The 21,192-nt window shown below is 37.5% G+C and overlaps 1 long non-coding RNA gene across 1 annotated transcript in view; it reads left to right on the top strand.

The window, feature by feature from the left end:
* The first annotated feature begins 767 nt into the window (after positions 1 to 767).
* Positions 768 to 21,192, top strand: part of LOC129045514 (uncharacterized) — a 206,067-nt gene continuing 185,642 nt past the window's right edge. The window contains exons 1-2 of the long non-coding RNA XR_010413667.1: positions 768 to 2,871; positions 13,868 to 14,072. This is a non-coding gene — a long non-coding RNA (uncharacterized LOC129045514). The remainder of the gene's footprint in view (positions 2,872 to 13,867; positions 14,073 to 21,192) is intronic.

Raw genomic sequence — 21,192 nt, 5'->3', positions numbered from 1 at the left:
GGAGATAAAGTAATCCTCGTGCACTGTTGGTGGGGATGTAAATTGGTACAGCTACTGTGGAAAATGCCATGGATGTTCCTCAAAAAATTAAAGATACCATATGGTGAAATTTTTTGGTAAGCTTTTGAAGTTAATACAGCTTAAAACTTTTCTAAGACTTTTAGGGCACCCTTATAACTTATTAGTGTATTAAATGGCCAGGGCCACCATAACAAAATACCACAGACTGGATGGTTTCAATAGTAGAAATATACTTCCTCACAGTTCTGGAGGCCAGAAGTCAACATCAAGGTGTTGCAGGTTTGGTGTCTTGTGAGATGATTCTCCTTGGCTTGCAAATGGCCACGTCCTGACCTGGTTTCTCCTTTGTGCACCCACGTATTTGTGTCCACTTTGGATTTGGGCCCACCCTAATGGCATCATTTTAACTTAATCACCTTTTTAAAGGCCTTATCTCCAAATATAGTCATATTCTAAGGTACTGGGAGTTAGGGATTCACCATATAAATTTTGAGAGGACACAATGCAGCCAATAACAGTGTCAAATTCTCCATATGGGTTGTGATATTTAGCATTTCCACAAACACTGCTTGGAAGGCCCCTTTCTTCACATCCTCACCAACATAGTACATTGTCAAACTTTTGAATTTTTGACAAAGTGATGATAAAATATGATATCTCAGTGTAGTCACTTCTGTAAATTATTTTATTGAAATATGACATGCATACACAGAAATCTAATATATATCATTAATTTTTCCAAAGTGAATATACATGTGCAGTCATTACCCAAACCAAGGGAGAGTATTGCCATTATCCCAGAAGCTCTCTCATGTTCCTCTTAAGTAATTTACCTCCTCCTTCAGATGACACTTATCTGACTTCTATTGCCACAGATTCTTTTTGCCTAGTTTTTGAACTTTATGTAGATGATATCATATAGTAGGTACTCTTCTGTACCTGGCTCATTTTGTTGATTTCTATGAGATTCATCCATATTGTTTATATAGCAATAAAATATCCCTTTTCATTGTAAAATATCCCATTATATGAATACACCAGCATTTATTTATCCGTTCTATTTGTTTATGGCATTTGGTTTGTTTCTAGTTTGAGGATGTTGTGAATATTCTCAGCCTAGGATATAAGTACATTCAGCTTTAATAGATAACAATTAATTTTCTGAAGTAGTTGTACTAATTTACCTTCCTAACAGCAATAATTATGACCTCCAGTTGATACCCATCCCACCAACACCCAGTACTGTAAGTCTTTAAAATTATAACAATTTAGGTGGGTGAGAGATGGTTTCTTAGAGTTTTAATTTACTTTCTCTTGATGACTAATGATGTCAAGCACATTTTTATATGCTTATTGGCCATTTTTATCATCTTATTTTGTAAAATACCTAGTCATACACTTGACTTTTTTCCTTATCAGGTTGTCTTTTTTTATATACATTCTGGACAAATCTGTTCTTTATGTTTTCTATATATGAGTCCTTTCTTGGATATAGGTATTCCAAATATTTGCCCCTATTCTGGGTTGCAAATTATTTTAAAGATAAACTTTTATTTTTTTATTTTTTAAAAAGATTTTATTTATTTGACAGAGAGAGACACAGCAAGAGAGGGAACACAAGCAGGGGGAGTGAGAGAAGCAGGCTTCCCGTGGAGCAGGGAGCGTGATACAGGGCTCGATCCCAGGACCCTGGGATCATGACCTGAGCCAAAGGCAGATGCTTAATGACTGAGCCACACAGGTGCCCTTAAAGATAAACTTTTAGAACAGTTTTAAGCTTACAGAAAAATCACAGATAGTACACAGCATTCCCATATACACTATACCCACTTTCCTCTATTATTAACATTCTACATTAGTATGGTGTATTTGTTATAGCTAATGAATCAATATTGATACATTAATATCAACTAAAATTCATATTTTATTCATATTTTCTTAGTTTTTAACTATTTTTTTTGTTTTAGGATCCTATCTAAGTTGTCATGTTACATTTAAGTGTCATGTCTTCTTAACCTCCTCTTGGTTGTGATAGTTTATTAGATTTTTTCATTGTTTTTGATGGCCTTGAGAGTTTTGAAGGGTACTAGTGAGGTATATTGTAGAATGTTCTTCTATCAGAATTTGATGTTTTTCTCATGATTAAACTGGCATCATGGGCTTTTGGGAGGAAGACCACAGAGGAAAAGTGTCATTTTCATCACATCATATCAAGAATACATACTATCAACATGATTTGTTGCTGCAGATGTTAACCCTGCTCACCTTGTTGAGGTAGTGTTTGTCAGATTTCTCTTCCAAAAAGTTTTTTCTCCATTTATATACTGGATCCTTTAGTAGGAAGTCTCTATCCTCAGCCCACACTTCAGGAGTGGAGAGTTATGCTGTTATGCTCCCCATCCTTGAGGGCAGAGATCTATATAAATTATTTGGAAATATTTTGCATAGAAGATTTATCTCTTCTCCACAATTTATTAATTTACTCAATCAATTTATATCAATATGAACTCAAAAATATTTATTTTATATTTTGAATTATAATCCAATGCTATTTTATTTTGTTGTTCAAATTATTCCAGCTTTGCCTATTAGGAGCTTTTTCAGTGGCTTCTGTGCCCTTTAATGGACCCCCAATATTGTGGGCTTTTTTTTTTAACACTTTCTTTCTGGCACTACAAAGATGTTCTAGTCTCATCAAATTCCTGTTGAAGTCCTTGAATCAGCCATTTCTTCAAGGAGCTCTGATTCCTTTTACTGGAGAATGATAAAGAAACCAAGATCTGGGTACTAGGTGGGCTCATCACTACTGGAATATCATTGCTTCCAGGCCTTCTCAGCTGATAGAGCAAGGTAATGTATGTGTATATGCTAACCTGTGCATGCACATGTATCTATACATCTTTCTACATGTAAACATTTGTATCTATGTTAGTTTACACCGATGAATTTACGTTTGTCTGAGTGAATTCATATGCAGACTCTAATCCATACCTCATGGACCTAGCTTCTTTTGCTTGCTTATCAATAACCTTCCAGTCTAACTGAAAAATCTGGCTCCCACCATCTACCACTTAATTGTTCAATTTCAGTATACATGTATAGTGGTTCCAGAATTGTTAACGCATTACACCTGAGGGATACAACTTTATCAAATAGAATACAGTTTCTTTTGCCTTTACTGTTAAAGACTTCACTCATTCCAGAGTTACTTAGTTGAACACCCATCTCCATCAGTGAGGTTGTTTCATAAATGTGTAATACACTTAGATTGTTTTCTCATACTCTACATCAGTTTGTCCAAATCACCATTTAAGTGGTCCTACAAGTTTGTGGCTTTGGTGACTTCTGATCTAAGTAAGCTGACCTCAGTTGCCATATTACTCTGCATGTACCTGTTTCCCCAGATTTCTCCAATGGATTATGCAAATTTGTTTATATTCAGTTTGTTCACATTTGTTTGTTGAAGGATGAAGATGATGACTTCCAAGTTCTTTACATGTTGGAACTTTGGCTTGAATTTTATATTCTTAATGATGTCTTTTGATGAATTGATGTGCTTTTTTTTTTTGTTCTTATGTTAATCCCCATACATTACATCATTAGTTTTAGATGAAGTGTTCCATGATTCATTGTTTGTGCATAACACCGAGTGCTCCATGCAGAATGTGCCCTCCTCCATACCCACCACCAGGCTAACCCATCCTCCCACTCCCCTCCCCTCTAGAACCCTGTTTGTTTTTCAGAGTCCATCGTCTCTCATGGTTCGTCTACCTCTGCGATTTCCCCCACTTCATTCTTCCCCTCCCGCTACCTTCTTCTTCTTCTTTTTTTTTTCTTAACATATATTGCATTATTTGTTTCAGAGGTACAGATCTGAGATTCAACAGTCTTGCACAATTCACAGCGCTTACCAGAGCACATACCCTCCCCAGTGTCTATCACCCAGTCACCCCATCCCTCCCACCCCACCCCCCACTCCAGCAACCCTCAGTTTGTTTCCTACAATTAAGAATTCCTCATATCAGTGAGATCATATGATACCTGTCTTTCTCTGTTTGACTTATTTCATTCAACATAATACCCTCCAGTTCCATCCACGTCGTTGCAAATGGCAAGATCTCATTCCATTTAATGGCTGCATAATATTCCATTGTATATATATATACCACCTCTTCTTTAGCCATTCATCTGTCGATGGACATCTTGGCTCTTTCCACAGTTTGGCTATTGTGGACATTGCTGCTATAAACATTGGGGTGCACGTACCCCTTCGGATCCCTACTTTTGTATCTTTGGGGTAAATACCCAGTAGTGCAATTGCTGGATCATATAGTAGCTCTATTTTCAACTTTTTGAGGAACCTCCATACAGTTTTCCAGAGTGGCTGCACCAGCTTGCATTCCCACCAACAGTGTAGGAGGGTTCCCCTTTCTCCGCATCCCCGCCAGCATCTGTCGTTTCCTGACTTGTTAATTTTAGCCATTCTGACTGGTGTGAGGTGGTATCTCATTGAGGTTTTGATTTGGATTTCCCTGATGCCAAGCGATATTGAGCACTTTTTCATGTGTCTGTTGGCCATTTGGATATCTTCTTTGGAAAAATGTCTGTTCATGTCTTCTGCCCATTTCTTGATTGGATTCTTTGTTCTTTGGGTGTTGAGTTTGATGAGTTCTTTATAGATTTTGGATACTAGCCCTTTATCTGATATGTCATTTGCAAATATCTTCTCCCATTCTGTCGGTTGTCTTTTGGTTTTGTTGACTGTTTCTTTTGCTTTGCAAAAGCTTTTTATCTTGATGAAGTCCCAAGAGTTCATTTTTGCCCTTGCTTCCCTTGCCTTTGGCGATGTTTCTAGGAAGAAGTTGCTTCGGCTGAGGTCAAAGAGGTTGCTGCCTGTGTTCTCCTTTAGGATTTTGATGGACTCCTGTCTCACATTGAGATCTTTCAACCACTTTGAGTCTATTTTTGTGTGTGGTGTAAGGAAATGGTCCAGTTTCATTCTTCTGCATGTGGCTATCCAATTTTCCCAACACCATTTGTTGAAGAGACTGTCTTTGTTCCATTGAACATTCTTTCCTGCTTTGTCAAAGATGAGTTGACCATAGAGTTGAGGGTCCATTTCTGGGCTCTCTATTCTGTTCCATTGATCTATGTGTCTGTTTTTGTGCCAGTACCATGCTGTCTTGATGATGACAGCTTTGTAATAGAGCTGGAAGTCCGGAATTGTGATGCCGCCAGCTTTGCTTTTCTTTTTCAACATTCCTCTGGCTATGCGGGGTCTTTTCTGGTTCCATACAAATTTTAGGATTATTTGTTCCATTTCTTTGAAAAAAGTGGATGGTATTTTGATGGGGATTGCATTGAATGTGTAGATTGCTCTAGGTAGCATTGACATCTTCACAATATTTGTTCTTCCAATCCATGAGCATGGAACGTTTTTCCATTTCTTTGTGTCTTCCTCAATTTCTTTCATGAGTGTTTTATAGTTTTCTGAGTCCAGATCCTTCGTCTCTTTGGTTAGATTTATTCCTAGGTATCTTATGGTTTTGGGTGCAATTGTAAATGGGATCGACTCCTTAATTTCTCTTTCTTCTGTCTTGTTGTTGGTGTATAGGAATGCCACTGACTTCTGTGCATTGATTTTATATCCTGCCACTTTACTGAATTCCTGTATGAGTGCTAGCAGTTTTGGGGTGGAGTCTTTTGGGTTTTCCACATAAAGTATCATATCATCTGCAAAGAGTGAGAGTTTGACTTCTTCTTTGCCAATTTGGATGCCTTTGATTTCTTTTTGTTGTCTGATTGCTGTGGCTAGGACTTCCAATACTATGTTGAATAGCAGTGGTGATAGTGGACATCCCTGCTGCGTTCCTGACCTTAGGGGGAAAGCTCTCAGTTTTTCCCCATTGAGAATGATATTCGCTGTAGATGGCTTTTATGATATTGAGGTATGTACCCTCGATCCCTATACTCTGAAGAGTTTTGATCAAGAAAGGATGCTGTACTTTGTCAAATGCTTTTTCTGCATCTATTGAGAGGATCATATGACTCTTGTTCTTTCTTTTGTTAATGTATTGTATCACATTGATTGATTTGCAGATGTTGAACCAACCTTGCAGCCCAGGGATAAATCCCACTTGGTCATGGTGAATAATCCTTTTAATGTACTGTTGGATCCTATTGGCTAGTATTTTGGTGAGAATTTTTGCATCCATGTTCATCAGGGATATTGGTCTGTAATTCTCCTTTTTGATGGGGTCTTTGTCTGGTTTTGGGATCAAGGTAATGCTGGCCTCATAAAATGAGTTTGGAAGTTTTCCTTCCATTTCTATTTTTTGGAACAGTTTCAGAAGAATAGGTATTAATTCTTCTTGAAATGTTTGGTAGAATTCCCCTGGGAAGCCATCTGGCCCTGGGCTTTTGTTTTTTGGGAGATTTTTGATGACTGCTTCAATTTCCTTAGTGGTTATAGGACTGTTCAGGTTTTCTCTTTCATCCTGGTTCAGTTTTGGTAGTTGATACATCTCTAGGAATGCCTCCATTTCTTCCAGGTTATCTAATTTGCTGGCATAGAGTTGCTCATAATATGTTCTTATAATTGTTTGTATTTCTTTGGTGTTGGTTGTGATCTCTCCTCTTTCATTCATGATTTTGTTGATTTGGGTCATTTCTCTTCTCTTTTTGATAAGTCTGGCCAGGGGTTTATCAATCTTGTTAATTCTTTCAAAGAACCAGCTCCTAGTTTCGTTGATCTGTTCTACTGTTCTTTTAGTTTCTATTTCATTGATTTCGGCTCTGATCTTTATGATTTCTCTTCTCCTGCTGGGTTTAGGCTTTATTTGCTGTTCTTTCTCCAGCTCCTTTAGGTGTAGGGTTAGGTTGTGTACTTGAGACCTTTCTTGTTTCTTGAGAAAGGCTTGTATTGCTATATACTTTCCTCTTAGGACTGCCTTTGCTGCATCCCAAAGATTTTGAATAGTTGTGTTTTCATTTTCATTGGTTTCCATGTATTTTTTTAATTCTTCTTTAATTTCCTGGTTGACCCATTCATTCTTCAGTAGGATGCTCTTTAGCCTCCATGTATTTGAGTTCTTTCTGACTTTCCTCTTGTGATTGAGTTCTAGTTTCAAAGCATTGTGGTCTGAAAATAGGCAGGGAATGATCCCAATCTTTTGGTACCGGTTGAGACCTGATTTATGACCTAGGATGTGATGTATTCTGGAGAATGTTCCATGGGCACTAGAGAAGAATGTGTATTCCGTTGCTTTGGGGTGGAATGTTCTGAATATGTCTGTGAAGTCCATTTGGTGCAGTGTGTCATTTAAAGTCTTTATTTCCTTGTTGATCTTTTGCTTAGACGATCTGTCCATTTCAGTGAGGGGGGTGTTAAAGTCCCCCACTATTATTGTATTGTTGTTGATGTGTTTCTTTGCTTTTGTTATTAATTGCCTTATATAATTGGCTGCTCCTCTGTTAGGGGCATAGATATTTACAATTGTTAGATCTTCTTGTTGGATAGATCCTTTAAGTAGGATATAATGTCCTTCCTCATCTCTTATTACAGTCTTTGGTTTAAAATCTAATTTGTCTGATATAAGGATTGCCACCCCAGCTTTCTTTTGGTGTCCATTAGCATGGTAAATGGTTTTCCACCCCCTCACTTTCAATCTGGGGGTGTCTTTGGGTCTAAAATGAGTCTCTTGCAGACAGCATATCGATGGATCTTGTTTTTTTATCCTGTGTCTTTTGATTGGGGCATTTAGCCCATTTACATTCAGGGTAACTATTGAAAGATAGGAATTTACTGCCATTGTATTGCCTGTAAGGTGACTGTTACTGTATATTGTCTGTGTTCCTTTCTGGTCTATGTTGCTTTTAGGCTCTCTCTTTGCTTAGAGGACCCCTTTCAAGATTTTCTGTAGGGCTGGTTTTGTGTTTGCAAATTCCTTTAGTTTTTGTTTGTCCTGGAAGCTTTTTATCTCTCCTTCAATTTTCAATGACAGCCTAGCTGGCTATAGTATTCTTGGCTGCATATTTTTCTCATTTAGTGCTCTGAATATATCCTGCCAGTCCTTTCTGGCCTGCCAGGTCTCTGTGGATAGGTCTGTTGCCAATCTAATGTTTCTACCCTTGTAGGTTACATATCTCTTCTCCCGAGCTGCTTTCAGGATTTTCTCTTTGTCTCTGAGACTCGTAAGTTTTACTATTAGATGTCGGGGTGTTGACCTATTTTTATTGATTTGAGAGGGGTTCTCTGTGCTTCCTGGATTTTCATGCCTGTTTCCTTCCCCAAATTAGGGAAGTTCTCTGCTATAATTTGCTCCATTATACCTTCTGCCCCTCTCTCTCTTTCTTCTTCTTCTGGGATCCCAATTATTCTAATGTTGTTTCATCTTATGGTATCGCTTATCTCTCGAATTCTGCCCTCGTGATCCAGTAGTTGTTTATCTCTCTTTTTCTCAGCTTCTTTATTTTCCATCATTTCATCGTCTATATTACTGATTCTCTCTTCTGCCTCATTTATTGTAGCAGTTAGCGCCCCCATTTTTGATTGCACCTCATTAATAGCCTTTTTGATTTCTACTTGGTTGGATTTTAGTTCTTTTACTTCTCCAGAAAGGGTTTCTCTAATAACTTCCATATTTTTTTTCAAGCCCAGCTAGTATCTTTAAAGTGATGATTCTGAACTCTAGATCTGACATCGTACTAATGTCCGTATTGAGTAGGTCCCTGGCAGTCGGTACTACCTCTTGTTCTTTTTGTTGAGGTGTTTTTTTCCGTCTTGTCATTTTGTGCAGAGGAGAATAGATTAATGAGAGAACAAAATGCTAGCAGAGTAACAACGTCCCCAGAAAATATACTCTAAACAAATCAGAAAAGACCTGAAGCAGTGGGAAAAGAAAGGGAAAGAGAGAAAAAAGAAAAAGAAAAAAAAAAAAAGAAAAAGATAAAGGTAAAAACAAAGACAAACAAAACAAAACAACAACAACAACAAAAAAACCAGAATGTGATTAAATATGATCAGGCTGGTATATAGATCAGTGCCACACACTAGATTTGGGGTGTATTTTGGTCTTTTAGAAGAAAGTGCCTCCCAAAATTTTAAAGAAAGAAAAACGTATATATGTACAAAAATAAGGGTTGATATGATGAAGGGATGGAATATAACTGTAAAGATGGAAATTATAAAAAATTTTATAAAAGGAATTGATAAGAAGTTGTTTGAAAAAAGAAAGAAGAGGATTTAAAAAAAGAAAAAAGAAAAAAAATGGGAGAGGATGTGATCAGGCAGGGGAATAGAAAACACCATATACTAGAGATTTAGGGTATATTTTAATCTGTTAGAAGAAACTCTCTTAAAATTTTAAAGAGAGAACAACTTATATATATAAGCCAAAAATATGGGTAACTACTATGAAGGGATAGAATACGACTCTAAAAATGAAAAATAAAAATGTTTTTTTTAAAAAAAGGGATTGATAAGGCGTTGGTTGAAAAAGGGAAAAAGAAAAATTCAAGAAGAAAAAAAAGAAAAAAAGACAGTTAAAAAAAAATTAACTTTGAAAGACTAAAGAATCATGGTAAAAAAGCCATGAATTCTATGTGCAGTATTCCCCTAGCGCTGGAGTTCTGCCGTTCTCATTGATCGGTAAACTTGGTCTTGGCTGGCTGTTCTCGCTGATCTTCTGGGGAGGGGCCTGTTGCCGTGGTTTCCAAATGTCTTTGCCGGAGGTGGAATTGCCCCGCCCTTGCCTTCTCCGGGCTAAGTAATCTGCTCGGGTTTGCTCTCCGGGGCTTTTGTTCCCTGCGAGCTTTCCGTACAGCTTTGGAGGCGGAGAGTGAAAATGGCGGCCTCCCAATCTCCGCCCCGGAGGAGCTGAGAACTCGGGCCCCGCTCCTCAGTGAGCCCCAGAGAAAAGCCATCAGTCACTCCCGTCTCCCCGCTCTCTGGCCGCACTCCGTGCTCACCCAGCCTGTGACCGCGCGTTTCTATCTCCAGCGCCCGACCCCGGCTGGAGTCTCCAAACCCAGCAGATCCCTGTGGTGCACTCCTGCGCGGCTCCTCCCGGGGAGGAAGGGGAGTCTCCCCGGATCTGCCGCTTGTTGGGTCCCTGCTGGAGGAGCAGGGGCCCGACTGTGCCGCGGATCCCGGTTTATGGCCACCCCGAGCTGAGAGCCCGCGCCTGGGCTCCGCCTCTGCAGCCGGCTTCCCCGCTCCGATACCTGGGAGCTCTGCCGCACTCAGGCACCCCCGGTCTTTCTGTGACCCCGAGGGTCCTGAGACCACACTGTCCCGGAGGGTTCCACCCCCCGCTTAGCCACCAGAGTGACGTCCCTCGGCGGAGCAGACTTTTAAAAGTTCCGATTTTGTGCTCCGTGGTTCTATCACTTGCCAGAAGTGGCAGACGGAGGCCCCTCCCCCGCCGTCTATCCTCCCGATTATCACCGCGGATTCACTTCTCCGCACGTCCTACCTTCCAGAAAGTGGTCGCTTTTCTGATGAGAGAGTTGTTGCTCTTCTTTTCTTCGATCTCCTGTTGGGTTTGTAGGTATTCAGAATGGTTTGATCACTCTCCAGCTGAATTCCTGAGAGGAGAAGAAATCCAGGTCTTGCTCCGTCCCCCTGATGTGCTTTTTAATGAAGTCTGAATTATCATTTTTTACCTTTTTTGGTTATTGCATTTTCCTTTTTGTTTAAGCAATCTTTGCCTTCCAAGGTTGTAAAGTCTTTTTTTGTATTTTTTACCTAACAGCTTTATTGTTTTATCTTTCCTGTTTTGATCTATGATCCATCTGAGATTCATGTTTGTGTGTGGTGGAGGCGGAGTTAGGATTTATTTATTTTTCCCATGTGGATTTTCAATTGTTTCAGTACCATTTATTGAAAATTTCTTCTTTTTTCTACTCTATAGCAGTTCATCTTCATTGAAAATTAGGTCATGACTAAATGTTTCTAAACTCTTTATTTTCTTCCAGTGGTCTATTTGTTTATCATTATATCACATTGTTTAATTACTATAGCTTTATAATATCTTAATATTTGGTATTGTAATGTCTTAATGTTTCATAGTAGAAGTCCTTTAATTTTATTTTTCCTCAAGATTGTTTTCTCTATCCTTGCCCCTTTGAATTTCCATAAAAATTTTAGAATCAGTTTGTCACTTTCCACCAAAATTCCTGCTGAAATTTGAATGGGATTGCATTGAGTCTATAGAGATATTTGAAGAAATTAGTATCTTAAAAATATTGAGTGTTTCAATCCTTGAGTGGTATATCACTCCATTTATTTTGATTTTATAAAATCTGTTTTTTTTTTTTTCTGTAGTGGTTTTATATATATCTCAAATTAAGTCCTAGGTGGCTGATGTTTTTGATGTTGTAAATTGGTTTTTTAAAAGTTAATTTTCTAATTATGCTTTTGTCTACTACATAGAATAACAATTTTTATGTTGTCCTTACAGCTAGTTACCTTAATAATTTAATTTATTGAGTCTAGTAGTTTATCATAGATCTTTTCAATTTTTCTGTGTACACTAGCATCTATGAATATTGACAGTTGTACTTCTTCCTTTCTAGTCTTTATAACTTTTCTTATTGTTTGTTATTAGAACAATACTGAGGACTTCTATCATATTGTTGAATAAAGTCATAGTAGCAGACATTCTTATTTATTCTCATTATCAGAGGATAAAACTTACAGTCTTTCAACTTTAAGCAGGACATTTACTGGGTAGTCTTTGTTTTTTAGATTATGTAATTAATCACATCATACTAAGAAATTTCCTTTTCATTACCAGTTTAATAAAATTGTATATAAATGTATATAATATATATAAATAATGAGTTACAAATTTCTATCAAATTTTTTTCTGTTGACATAATCTACATGTTTTTTCTCCTTATTTTGTCATTAATTACATTAATTAATTTATATATTTTTAAAAATTTACATTCATGGATTAAATCCAACTTGATTATGATATTTATATATATTATTAGATTTGATTTATTAGTGTTTTATAGGTGTTTCACACCCATGTTGTGGGAGAAATTTTAATGCAGTTTTCTTTCCTTGTAATATTCTTGCCAAGTATTGATATCAAAGTTATGCTGGCATCATAGGAATTACACTTTGTTATTAAAACCCTGGAAGAGTTTGCATAAGATTGATGTTATACATTTGAAAGAATTCACTAATGAGGTCATCTGGTCCTGGAGTTTTCTCGTGAAAATGTTTTAAATTACAGACTACAGTCCTATAATAGATATAGATGCATTTGATTTTCTGTTTTTTATTGTGTCAGTTTGGTTAACTGGATTCTTAAAGAAATTTGTTTATTTAATCTATCTTTTTAATATCTGCAAGATCTCAAGTGAAGTCCTTTCAGTTCCTAAAATTGGCAATTTATGTCTTCTCTCTTTTTTTGTCTTGATCACTTTTTGCCAGGGATTTATTGACTCGATTAGCTTTTCAAAAAATCAATTTTTGGTTTTTAAAATTCCTCTTGTTTTTTTGTTTTTTTTTTTAAGACTTACATATTTATTTGAGAGAGAGAGAGGAAGAGAGGGAGAGTGGGGGTTAGGGGCAGAGGGAGAGAGAATCCCAAGCAGAGTCCACACAGAGTGTGGACCCCATGCAGGGCTCACTCTCAGGACCCCAAGATCACAACCTGAGCTAAAAACCAAGAGCCAGAGCTTAACCAGCTGCACCATTGAAGCAAACCCTTCTCTTTTTTGTTTTATATTTTATTTATTTCTGCTTTTTTCTTTTTCAAGTCCTCCCTTCTACCTTCTTAGATCTTCCTTCCTTATTTCCTTCCTCCTTCCTTCCTTCCTTCCTTCCTTCCTTCCCTTCCCTTCCCTTCCCTTCCTTCCTTCCCTCCCTCCCCCTCCCCCTCTCCCTCCTCCTGCCCCTCATCCTTCTTTCTCTTCTTCTACAAACCATTTCTTGTATGTTGTCAGGAGCCTGGTTAGTAATGGCTTAATGAATCAATTCTCATATCAAGCATTAAAAGCTATTTTCATCTGGGCCCTTCACACATACACACACATATACACACACACATACCCTGAGGCTGGTCTTGAGATCTCAGTACCTAAGACAAATTCAGATTATAGTGATGGTTTCCTGTAAAATATTGTAATTAAAAATGACCTCTGATCTATTAGGGTGAGAGACTAATTCATTAAGTGTTCATATTTTTTTCACTTAATAATATATTGTAAATATTTTTTCACAATATGCTAATTTTTATAACACAATTTTTAATGACTTTATAGTGTTCTAGTGTATGAACAAAACAAAATTTATTGTTATATTTAAAAAATAATTTTCTGTTGTTGGAAATGTAAGTTTCTTCTAATTTGTAGTACTATACATGAGTCTAGATATCACTATCCAAAATTCTTTGCACAATTTTCTTGTAAGAATGATGTGTTTATCACTAAATTCAGACATTCTTTAAAAATGAATTTAGAAAATCACAAACAATTTTGAAGGGAAAGCTTGATTCCCCACCTTAGCCAACTTAATACAACCTTATTTCCTGACCTGGGAATATCTACTGGGTTTAACGTTTCCATGGGAAAATGTGTTCAAATATTATCCAATTTAAATAATAAATGCTTTAGTATACATGAAGTTCCTCAAACAATGTGTTGGTGATAATATCAGTTCTATATTTAAGATGCCTACAATTTCTTAGAAGCACTGTGTACACATTTAACTATAATATAAGGCAGAGTATTACAGATGTTTAATGGATGTATGGTGCTTAGCACATAGCAAATGTTTGACTAATATGTTGAAGTAAATTCTATTAAACATGATTCTATGCTATCTTAGGGGAATGAGTGAGTAATTCTGTTGGAGAGAATACTGGAGAAAGCTCCATGCAGCAGCTAGTCTTTAAACTCTTCTGCCACAAGAGGACCACTCTGGGCAACAGTGTGACTGAGGCTTGGGAATGGAGACTCTCAAGGGAAAGCTGTGGATGATGCCAGAACACAAGCCCTGGAAATACTGTGAACATATGAAGGATTCTGTTCAGGTAGGCAAACTCTTAAAATCTATGTACACATGTGTTCTAGTTTAGTTAGTAAATATGCTCCTGAAAAATTATGTGGAATCTGATTTTTTATGAATTAATGGTTATTGTAGAGAGAACAAGCATTGTTCCTTGTATTAAAAGGAAGAATTGGTTTTTTTAAATTTTATTTTATTATGTTATGTTAATTACCATACATTACATCATTGGTTTTTGATGTAGTGTTCCATGATTCATTGTTTGCATATAATACCCAGTGCTCCATTCAATACGTGCCCTCTTTAATACCCATCACCAGGCTAACCCATCCCCCTACCCTCCTCCCCTCTAGAATTAAAATGTCTGATTTTTACCTAGATATTTACATAATGGTTTGGCTTCAAGTTGGCTATGTCTGTGATAGTATGCTCTTTCATGAGTTTAATAAAGTTATTTTGATCTGTTTGTCTCTCTAACACAACCATACATAGTAACTTATACTTTGGGATTTGGGACTTAATTCATGCAAAAATAGACTTTTAGACTAGAGAGAACTTGAGTTATTTTCTAGAATTTATAAAAATAAGCATGGAGACATAGGAACACAATGTCATCTATAGTAAGAAAGAAAAAGGAGAAACAGAAAACAAAGTCTTTGCTTTCATTGTGTTTATCTTTGCTTCAGCCCCTCTGTGGTGACTGGCAGGCCACTGCATTTGGAATTTGCTGGTTTCTTGCTTCCCTGTGCTCTGAAAAGCATCCAACTTCACTCCTTCATGGAGAGTCTCTCCAGTGTTATCCTAAGGGGTATGGTATCATTGCCCTATTACTTGAGACAACAAGGCCAGGGCTACTGAAAGGTTAACTAGCGGTTATTTATAAAGCACTTCAAAAATAAAAAATGTTCTACAAAGGCCAAGGTTATTAAGACATTGGCAGCATATATGAGAAAGTGGAAATTTTTCTGCTGGCTTAGTTTCTGCTTAATCTTTAAAAATGAAGATGTCAAACACTCAAATTTTAATTTAATTCAACAAATATTTATTGAGCACTATGATTTTCAAAGTTTGTAGACTAAGAGGAATAAAACTTGTTCCTTCCCCTTAAGAGGTTCACCGTTTAGTAGCTGTATAGACAGATACACAGCTCATTAGTTTTAAAAAATATTTTATTTATTTATTTGACACAGAGAGAGAGAGCACAAGCAGGGGGCAAGAGAGAGAAGCAGGCTCCCCACCAAGCAGGGAGCCCAATGCGGGGCTCAATCCCAGGACCCTGGGATCATGACCTGAGCTGAAGGCAGCTGCTTAACTGACTGAGCTACCCAGGTGCCCCCACAGCTCTAATACAGGGTAAACTCAAAACTTTCCTCGAAGTGGTAGAGACTGGGAACTGTAGGTATCAAAGTGAGAGGGTGCTTTCAACTGGAGTTCTGAGCCCTGAAGGAGGGTAAATTTTTAAAAGAACAAATACTGAGAAAAGGGCATTTTAAATAGAAGTAACTGAGGTTGGAGGTGGGAAAGGCATTTCAGGGAAAATGAGCTGAGAAGGTAGAATAGGGTCATATCGAAGACCTAAGGAACCTAAGGAGACAGTAGAGAGCTGCTGAAGGCTCTGAGAAGGGGAAGTGAGGAGGGTCATACCCAGGGCATGACTGGACACAAAAAGTAGTCACTTAACAATTATTCATGGTGTCACCCAATGGATCACATTTTTAATTTTTTATTTATTTATTTTTTTAGGTACAGTCTAATGCTGACATCAGTTTCCTTGGATTAGTTCCTATTTTCATTCAACGTCATGGGTTAAGTTTCTACTAAAATCTAAGCTGTGTTTTAACTGTATCTGTCCTCTGCCTTGCAAAAATGCCTCTTTTTACTTTGTCTTCCCTCACATCACCCTCCAATCTTGATCTCCTATCAGCTTGGCTCAGCCTATTTCCCCCAACCTCCTTGAAGACAAGGCCACTTTCCTATTCACTCAAGAGCATGAGTTCCAATCATGGAGCACTACATCAAAAACTAATGATGTAATTAGTCTACAAACTTAGTCTACAAACTTTTCTCTTCCTACTGACTCTAGGTTTTAGTATTTCCCTCCAGATAATGGAGAGCTAGATGTACTTGGGAACTTCTGTGATTCTTTTTCTAAGTAAGTTTTCAATGCTTTGTGTGACTCACTGTAGAGAAGAGTGAGAAGTACAGGTGGAACAAAAACAGAACCCTGAGGGAGCATGGAGTGAGAGAGAGATATGAAAGCATTTTTAAAACTAGCTATTAAGCAAGATAATATATCTGCCTCAGCTTCTTTGTGTGTGAAAAGGAAAATAATAGTATCTATCGCATGGAGTTGTTAAAAAGTTAAATTAGTTAATATTTTGAACAAAATGTTTAGTGAAGTGACTTGTCCATGGTTGCCATAAAGGCATGGCCCATAAAGGCAAACATCTAATAGATATCTTAAAATAATTTTAACATGGAAATAATAAGTTATTTTTACTGCTACCCTTATTCTCATTGTACTTCCCCTCATTTTCTTTCCCCTTTATCGTGTTCCAGAGTCTTCTAGTATTTGTAACATTGAGATAACATATCATAACCTGCTGTACAGAGCATCTTCTCTGTCCCAGAAATCAGCTAGTAGAAGGAAAGCGAGGTAACAACTGGAGAAACACTACCTAAATTAAATAATTGAGTCATGCTGAAATCTTTCTTGCTTAACTCCAAATATCTTGGATTACTTCATATAGATGAAGCATGGGGCATCTCAGCATATGTTTTATCTGATGATGATACCATCACGTATTTTACTCAGCCAAATTCAGTCATAATAGCTTAAATTAGTGGTTCTTGATCAAGAGAAATTTGCCCCCCCACCCCAAGAGTATTGACAATGTCTGGAGACATTTTTGTTTATCACAAATGGGATGTGCTAACTGGCATCTCATGGGTAGAGACCAGGGAGGCTGTTAAACATCCTATAATGCACAAGATGGCCTTTACAACAAAGAAATATCTAGCCCCAAATGTTAATAGTGCCAGAGTTGAGAAACTCTGGCTTACATTGAATCAGTCTACTCACTGCCCCCTGAGAGTGAGGTTCTGAGGAGATGAGTGACTTACCAGGCATACCTGAGTGGGGAATCCTGGCCCAGGGCAGGTAGAAGGAGGATTCTGTGATCCAGGGAAAATTTGTGACAATCACTGTGAAACAAACTTTGCTTATTTATCAATTTTGTCAATGTGGCAGAAACAGGGTATTCAGGGTATCACATGGCTGCCAGGCAGGGCTTAGGTAAATGACTGCTTTTGTGTTTCTTCTGATGGAGACCCTCCCAATAAGTATGAATGGTGACCTGGGACAAGTTGAGGGCATGTTCAGCTAAGTGGTTAGCTCAGCATTTTTGGCACATTGCAATGGAGTCAAGACAGCAGGAAGAAAAGATGTCACAGAGCTAGAGATATTTAACTTATTTACAATGAGATAAATGTCAGTGGTGGGCTTAAAATATGTTCAAAATTCTTTGACATTCCCTTCAAAGGGTGAAACCTAATTTTCTTCCCTTTGAATTTGGGTTGGACTTAGTGACTCACCTGTAATGATGGGCTAAAACAGAAGTATGGTATGTGACCTCTAAGATTAGGTTACATAAGACACATGGTGTCTGCCTTGCTCTCCTTTTTGGATCACTTGTTCTGGGGGAAGCCAATTATCATGTCATGAGAACACTCAAGTAGCCTTATGAAGAGGTATGTGTGACAAAAATTGAGGCCAACAGCCATGTGAGTGAAGCATCTTGAAGCAGGTCCTTGGCCTCAGTCAAACCCTCAGATGAGTGTTTGAGAGCAACACAGGAGTCCATGAGCCAAATCCCTCATCTTGAATTCCTGACCTCCAGTAACTGTGATAATGTGTGCTTATTATTTTAAGCTGACAAATTTTGAGATAATTCATTAAGCAGCAATATATAACAAACATATAAAATATTCAGGAGTGAGTTTTTTAAAAAGATTTATTTATTTATTTTAGAGAGAGAGAGAGAGAGAGAAAGAGAGCATGAGCAGGGGAAGGGGGAGAGGGAGAGAGAGAGTCTCAAGCAGACTCCCTGCCAAGTGCAGAGCCCAATGCAGGGCTCAATCCCACAACCCTGAGATCATGACCAATCAAGAGTTGGATGCTTAACTGATTGAGCCACCCAGGTGCCCCATGAGTTGTTTTTTAATGATGGCTATAAATAGTATGCAGGAGGTTTGGGTGTACCTTTTAAAGGGAAGGAGTCTCATTATCTATGTAAGAGATAGAATTTTGATTAAGAATTGCATGGTCAAGAATATGGGCTCCTGAACTAGACTGCCAGGGTTCCATTGCTGACTTACTAGCATCGTGACCCTGGACAGATTAACTTCTCAGGCTTCAGTCTCCTCATTTAAAAAACAAAGATAATAAATAATAGTTGTAAAGTGCTTATCAACAAGTCTGGAATACAGTAAACACAAAATAAACATTAGCTGTTATTCTCTAGTTTATAACCTTACACTCAGATGGTGATTTATGTTTATGAAATGCTCTGCACACATTATCAGAAATCTTGGAGGCTGGTTGGAAAGGGACCAGTGAATGAATTCTCAAATCAAGCATTCAAGGCTATCTTCATCTGGGCCCTTGTCACTCACAGCTCTGGGGCTGGTCTTGATGTAGCAACACTTAAAGCCAATTGTCTTAGGACCGTGGTAGCAGTTGCTTATTAAATATTGTCATAAGAACAACCTCAAGTACATTTGTGTGAGAGACAAATTCATAAAATGTTCATATTTTTTCACAGCTTAGCTCTCAGTGAATGGTCTTTCCCCCAAACTCATAAAGAAAATATATCTAGTTTTAGTACCAGGTAGGTTAATTTCTCAAAGAAGGAAATTTGATCTCAAATGTCTTGTGCTCTTGCTTACAATCAACTTTTACCTCTGGTTAATGTTGATGACAATGTTATGTGAATTTCAAGCATCTGGTACAAATCTGAAACTTGAAATATAGAATTGCAAAATGAACTTTAAATTTACCAAAACTCTTCTCAGAACTACCTTTCTGTTTAAGTAAGAGGTATCAATCCTGCTCCTGGCCGTTTGCTTTCTCTGTTACTTATATGTGTGAGCTTTCAGAATAAACCCAGTGTTACGCACTGAACCTGTGTGTGCCCTGAATTTCCATATGTTGAAAACCAAACTCCAATGTTAGGGAGTGGGGCCTTTGGGAGGTGACTAGTATTAGATGAGATCTTAAACATGGAGGCCTCTTGAATGGGATTAGATTAGAATGGGGTTAGAATTAGAGAGAGAGTTTGTATCCTCTCCTTGTGAGGATACAACAAGAAGTCAGCAGTCTGCATCCTGCAAGAGAGTCCTCACCGGAAACAGACTGTGCTGGCACCCTGAGCTCAGATTTCCAGCCTCCAGAACAATGAGAAATAAATTTCTGTTGTTGATAAACCACCCATTTTATGATATTTTGTTATGCAGTCTGAGTTTAGACACCCAGGCATGGTTTACTAGACAGTGTCACAGTTGGGTTAATTGTGTGCTTAACAAGGTGAGAATAAGGCACAGCAATCTATGGCTTTGGAATATTTTTTTCGGATTATTTTTAACCTGGAAACAGAATAATAAATGGGGAGAAATTGTAGAAAATTTTGCTGGAAAAATAAAATGTAAGAAAATAAGCCAAGAGCATGCCTTTCCTGCTTTGAATAGGAAATGGCAGATTTTCATCATGTTTATTAGAAAGTAGTAAGAATAAATCAAAGCATTTTTGAACTGTATGCACTTTTAAACTCTAGAAAAGCACTGCACTGCTCAAGAAACAGTAAATTTAAAAAAAGACAACTTGGTGTCTTTTGTTGTGTGGGAAGGGAATGTTCCTTCATTAAAATTGACACTATTTAGAAAATCTCAATGTCATCTCTAATCATGGTGTGTTTTGTATGTGGCTAATCTGTTCATTTCAAAAATTTCACTGAAATCAGTCTATGTTTTGTCATTTTTACTAAGATAAAGTCTTTAGCAATTGCATTTCAAATCTTTTCTTGATATAAATTGTAGACGTGATAGAAAGAGGAGAGGCAAGCATTTGGGGAAAAATACTCCCCTTTTTGTAAGAAGAAAAATATTTTGAAACAATTAATATATTTTGGGTTTTTTTTTAAATGAGTATAATAATTGCAACTTTATAGGGTTGTTATCAAGATGAGTTATCATTATGAGTTAATATTAATAAGGAATTTAGAACAGTGCTTTGCATGTAATACATATTATATAAGAGCTAGTTAAGTGCATAAATAAAAGAATTCTTACGATTCAATCATTTAGGGCAGAAATAAATGCTAGTGATAATATTCCATGAGATGCGTGACCAGAGGTATAATAGGAATGTAGCAGCAAGTGCCTGAACACTTATTTGTGTGATGACTTAAATCTTTTTTTTAATTTAAGTTTATTATGTTATGTTAGTCACCATACATTACATCATTAGTTTTTGATGTAGTGTTCCATGATTCATTGTTTGCATATAACACCCAGTGCTCCATTCAGTACATCCCCTCCTTAATACCCATCACCAGGCTAACCCATCCCTCCATCCCCCTCCCCTCTAGAACCCTCAGTTTGTTTCTCAGAGTCCATACTCTCTCATGGTTCTTCTCCCCATCCGATTCCCACCCCCTTCGTTTTTCCCTTCCTACTCTTTTCTTTTTTTTTTTTTTTTAACATATAATGTATTATTTGTTTCAGAGGTACAGGTCTGTGATTCATCAATCTTACACAATTCGCAGTGCTCACCATAGCACATACCCTCCCCAATGTCTATCACCAAGCCACCCCATCCCTCCCACCCCCCACCACTCCAGCAACCCTCAGTTTGTTTCCTGAGATTAAGAATTCCTCATATCAATGAGATCATATGATACTTGTCTTTCTCTGATTGACTTATTTCGCTTAGCATTATACCCTCTAGTTCCATCCATGTCGTTGCAAATGGCAAGATTTCAGTTTTTTTGATGGCTGCATAATATTCCATTGTATATATATATATATATACCACATTTTTATCCATTAATCTGTTGATGGACATCTTGGCTTTTTCCATAGTTTGGCTA

Source organism: Mirounga angustirostris, unplaced genomic scaffold (genome assembly GCF_029215605.1).
Source record: "Mirounga angustirostris isolate CCGP_5_RB_7025 unplaced genomic scaffold, mMirAng1.0.hap1 SCAF_8, whole genome shotgun sequence".
Classification (NCBI taxonomy): Eukaryota; Metazoa; Chordata; class Mammalia; order Carnivora; family Phocidae; genus Mirounga; species Mirounga angustirostris.
This window is presented reverse-complemented; position numbering and strand designations above follow the sequence as displayed.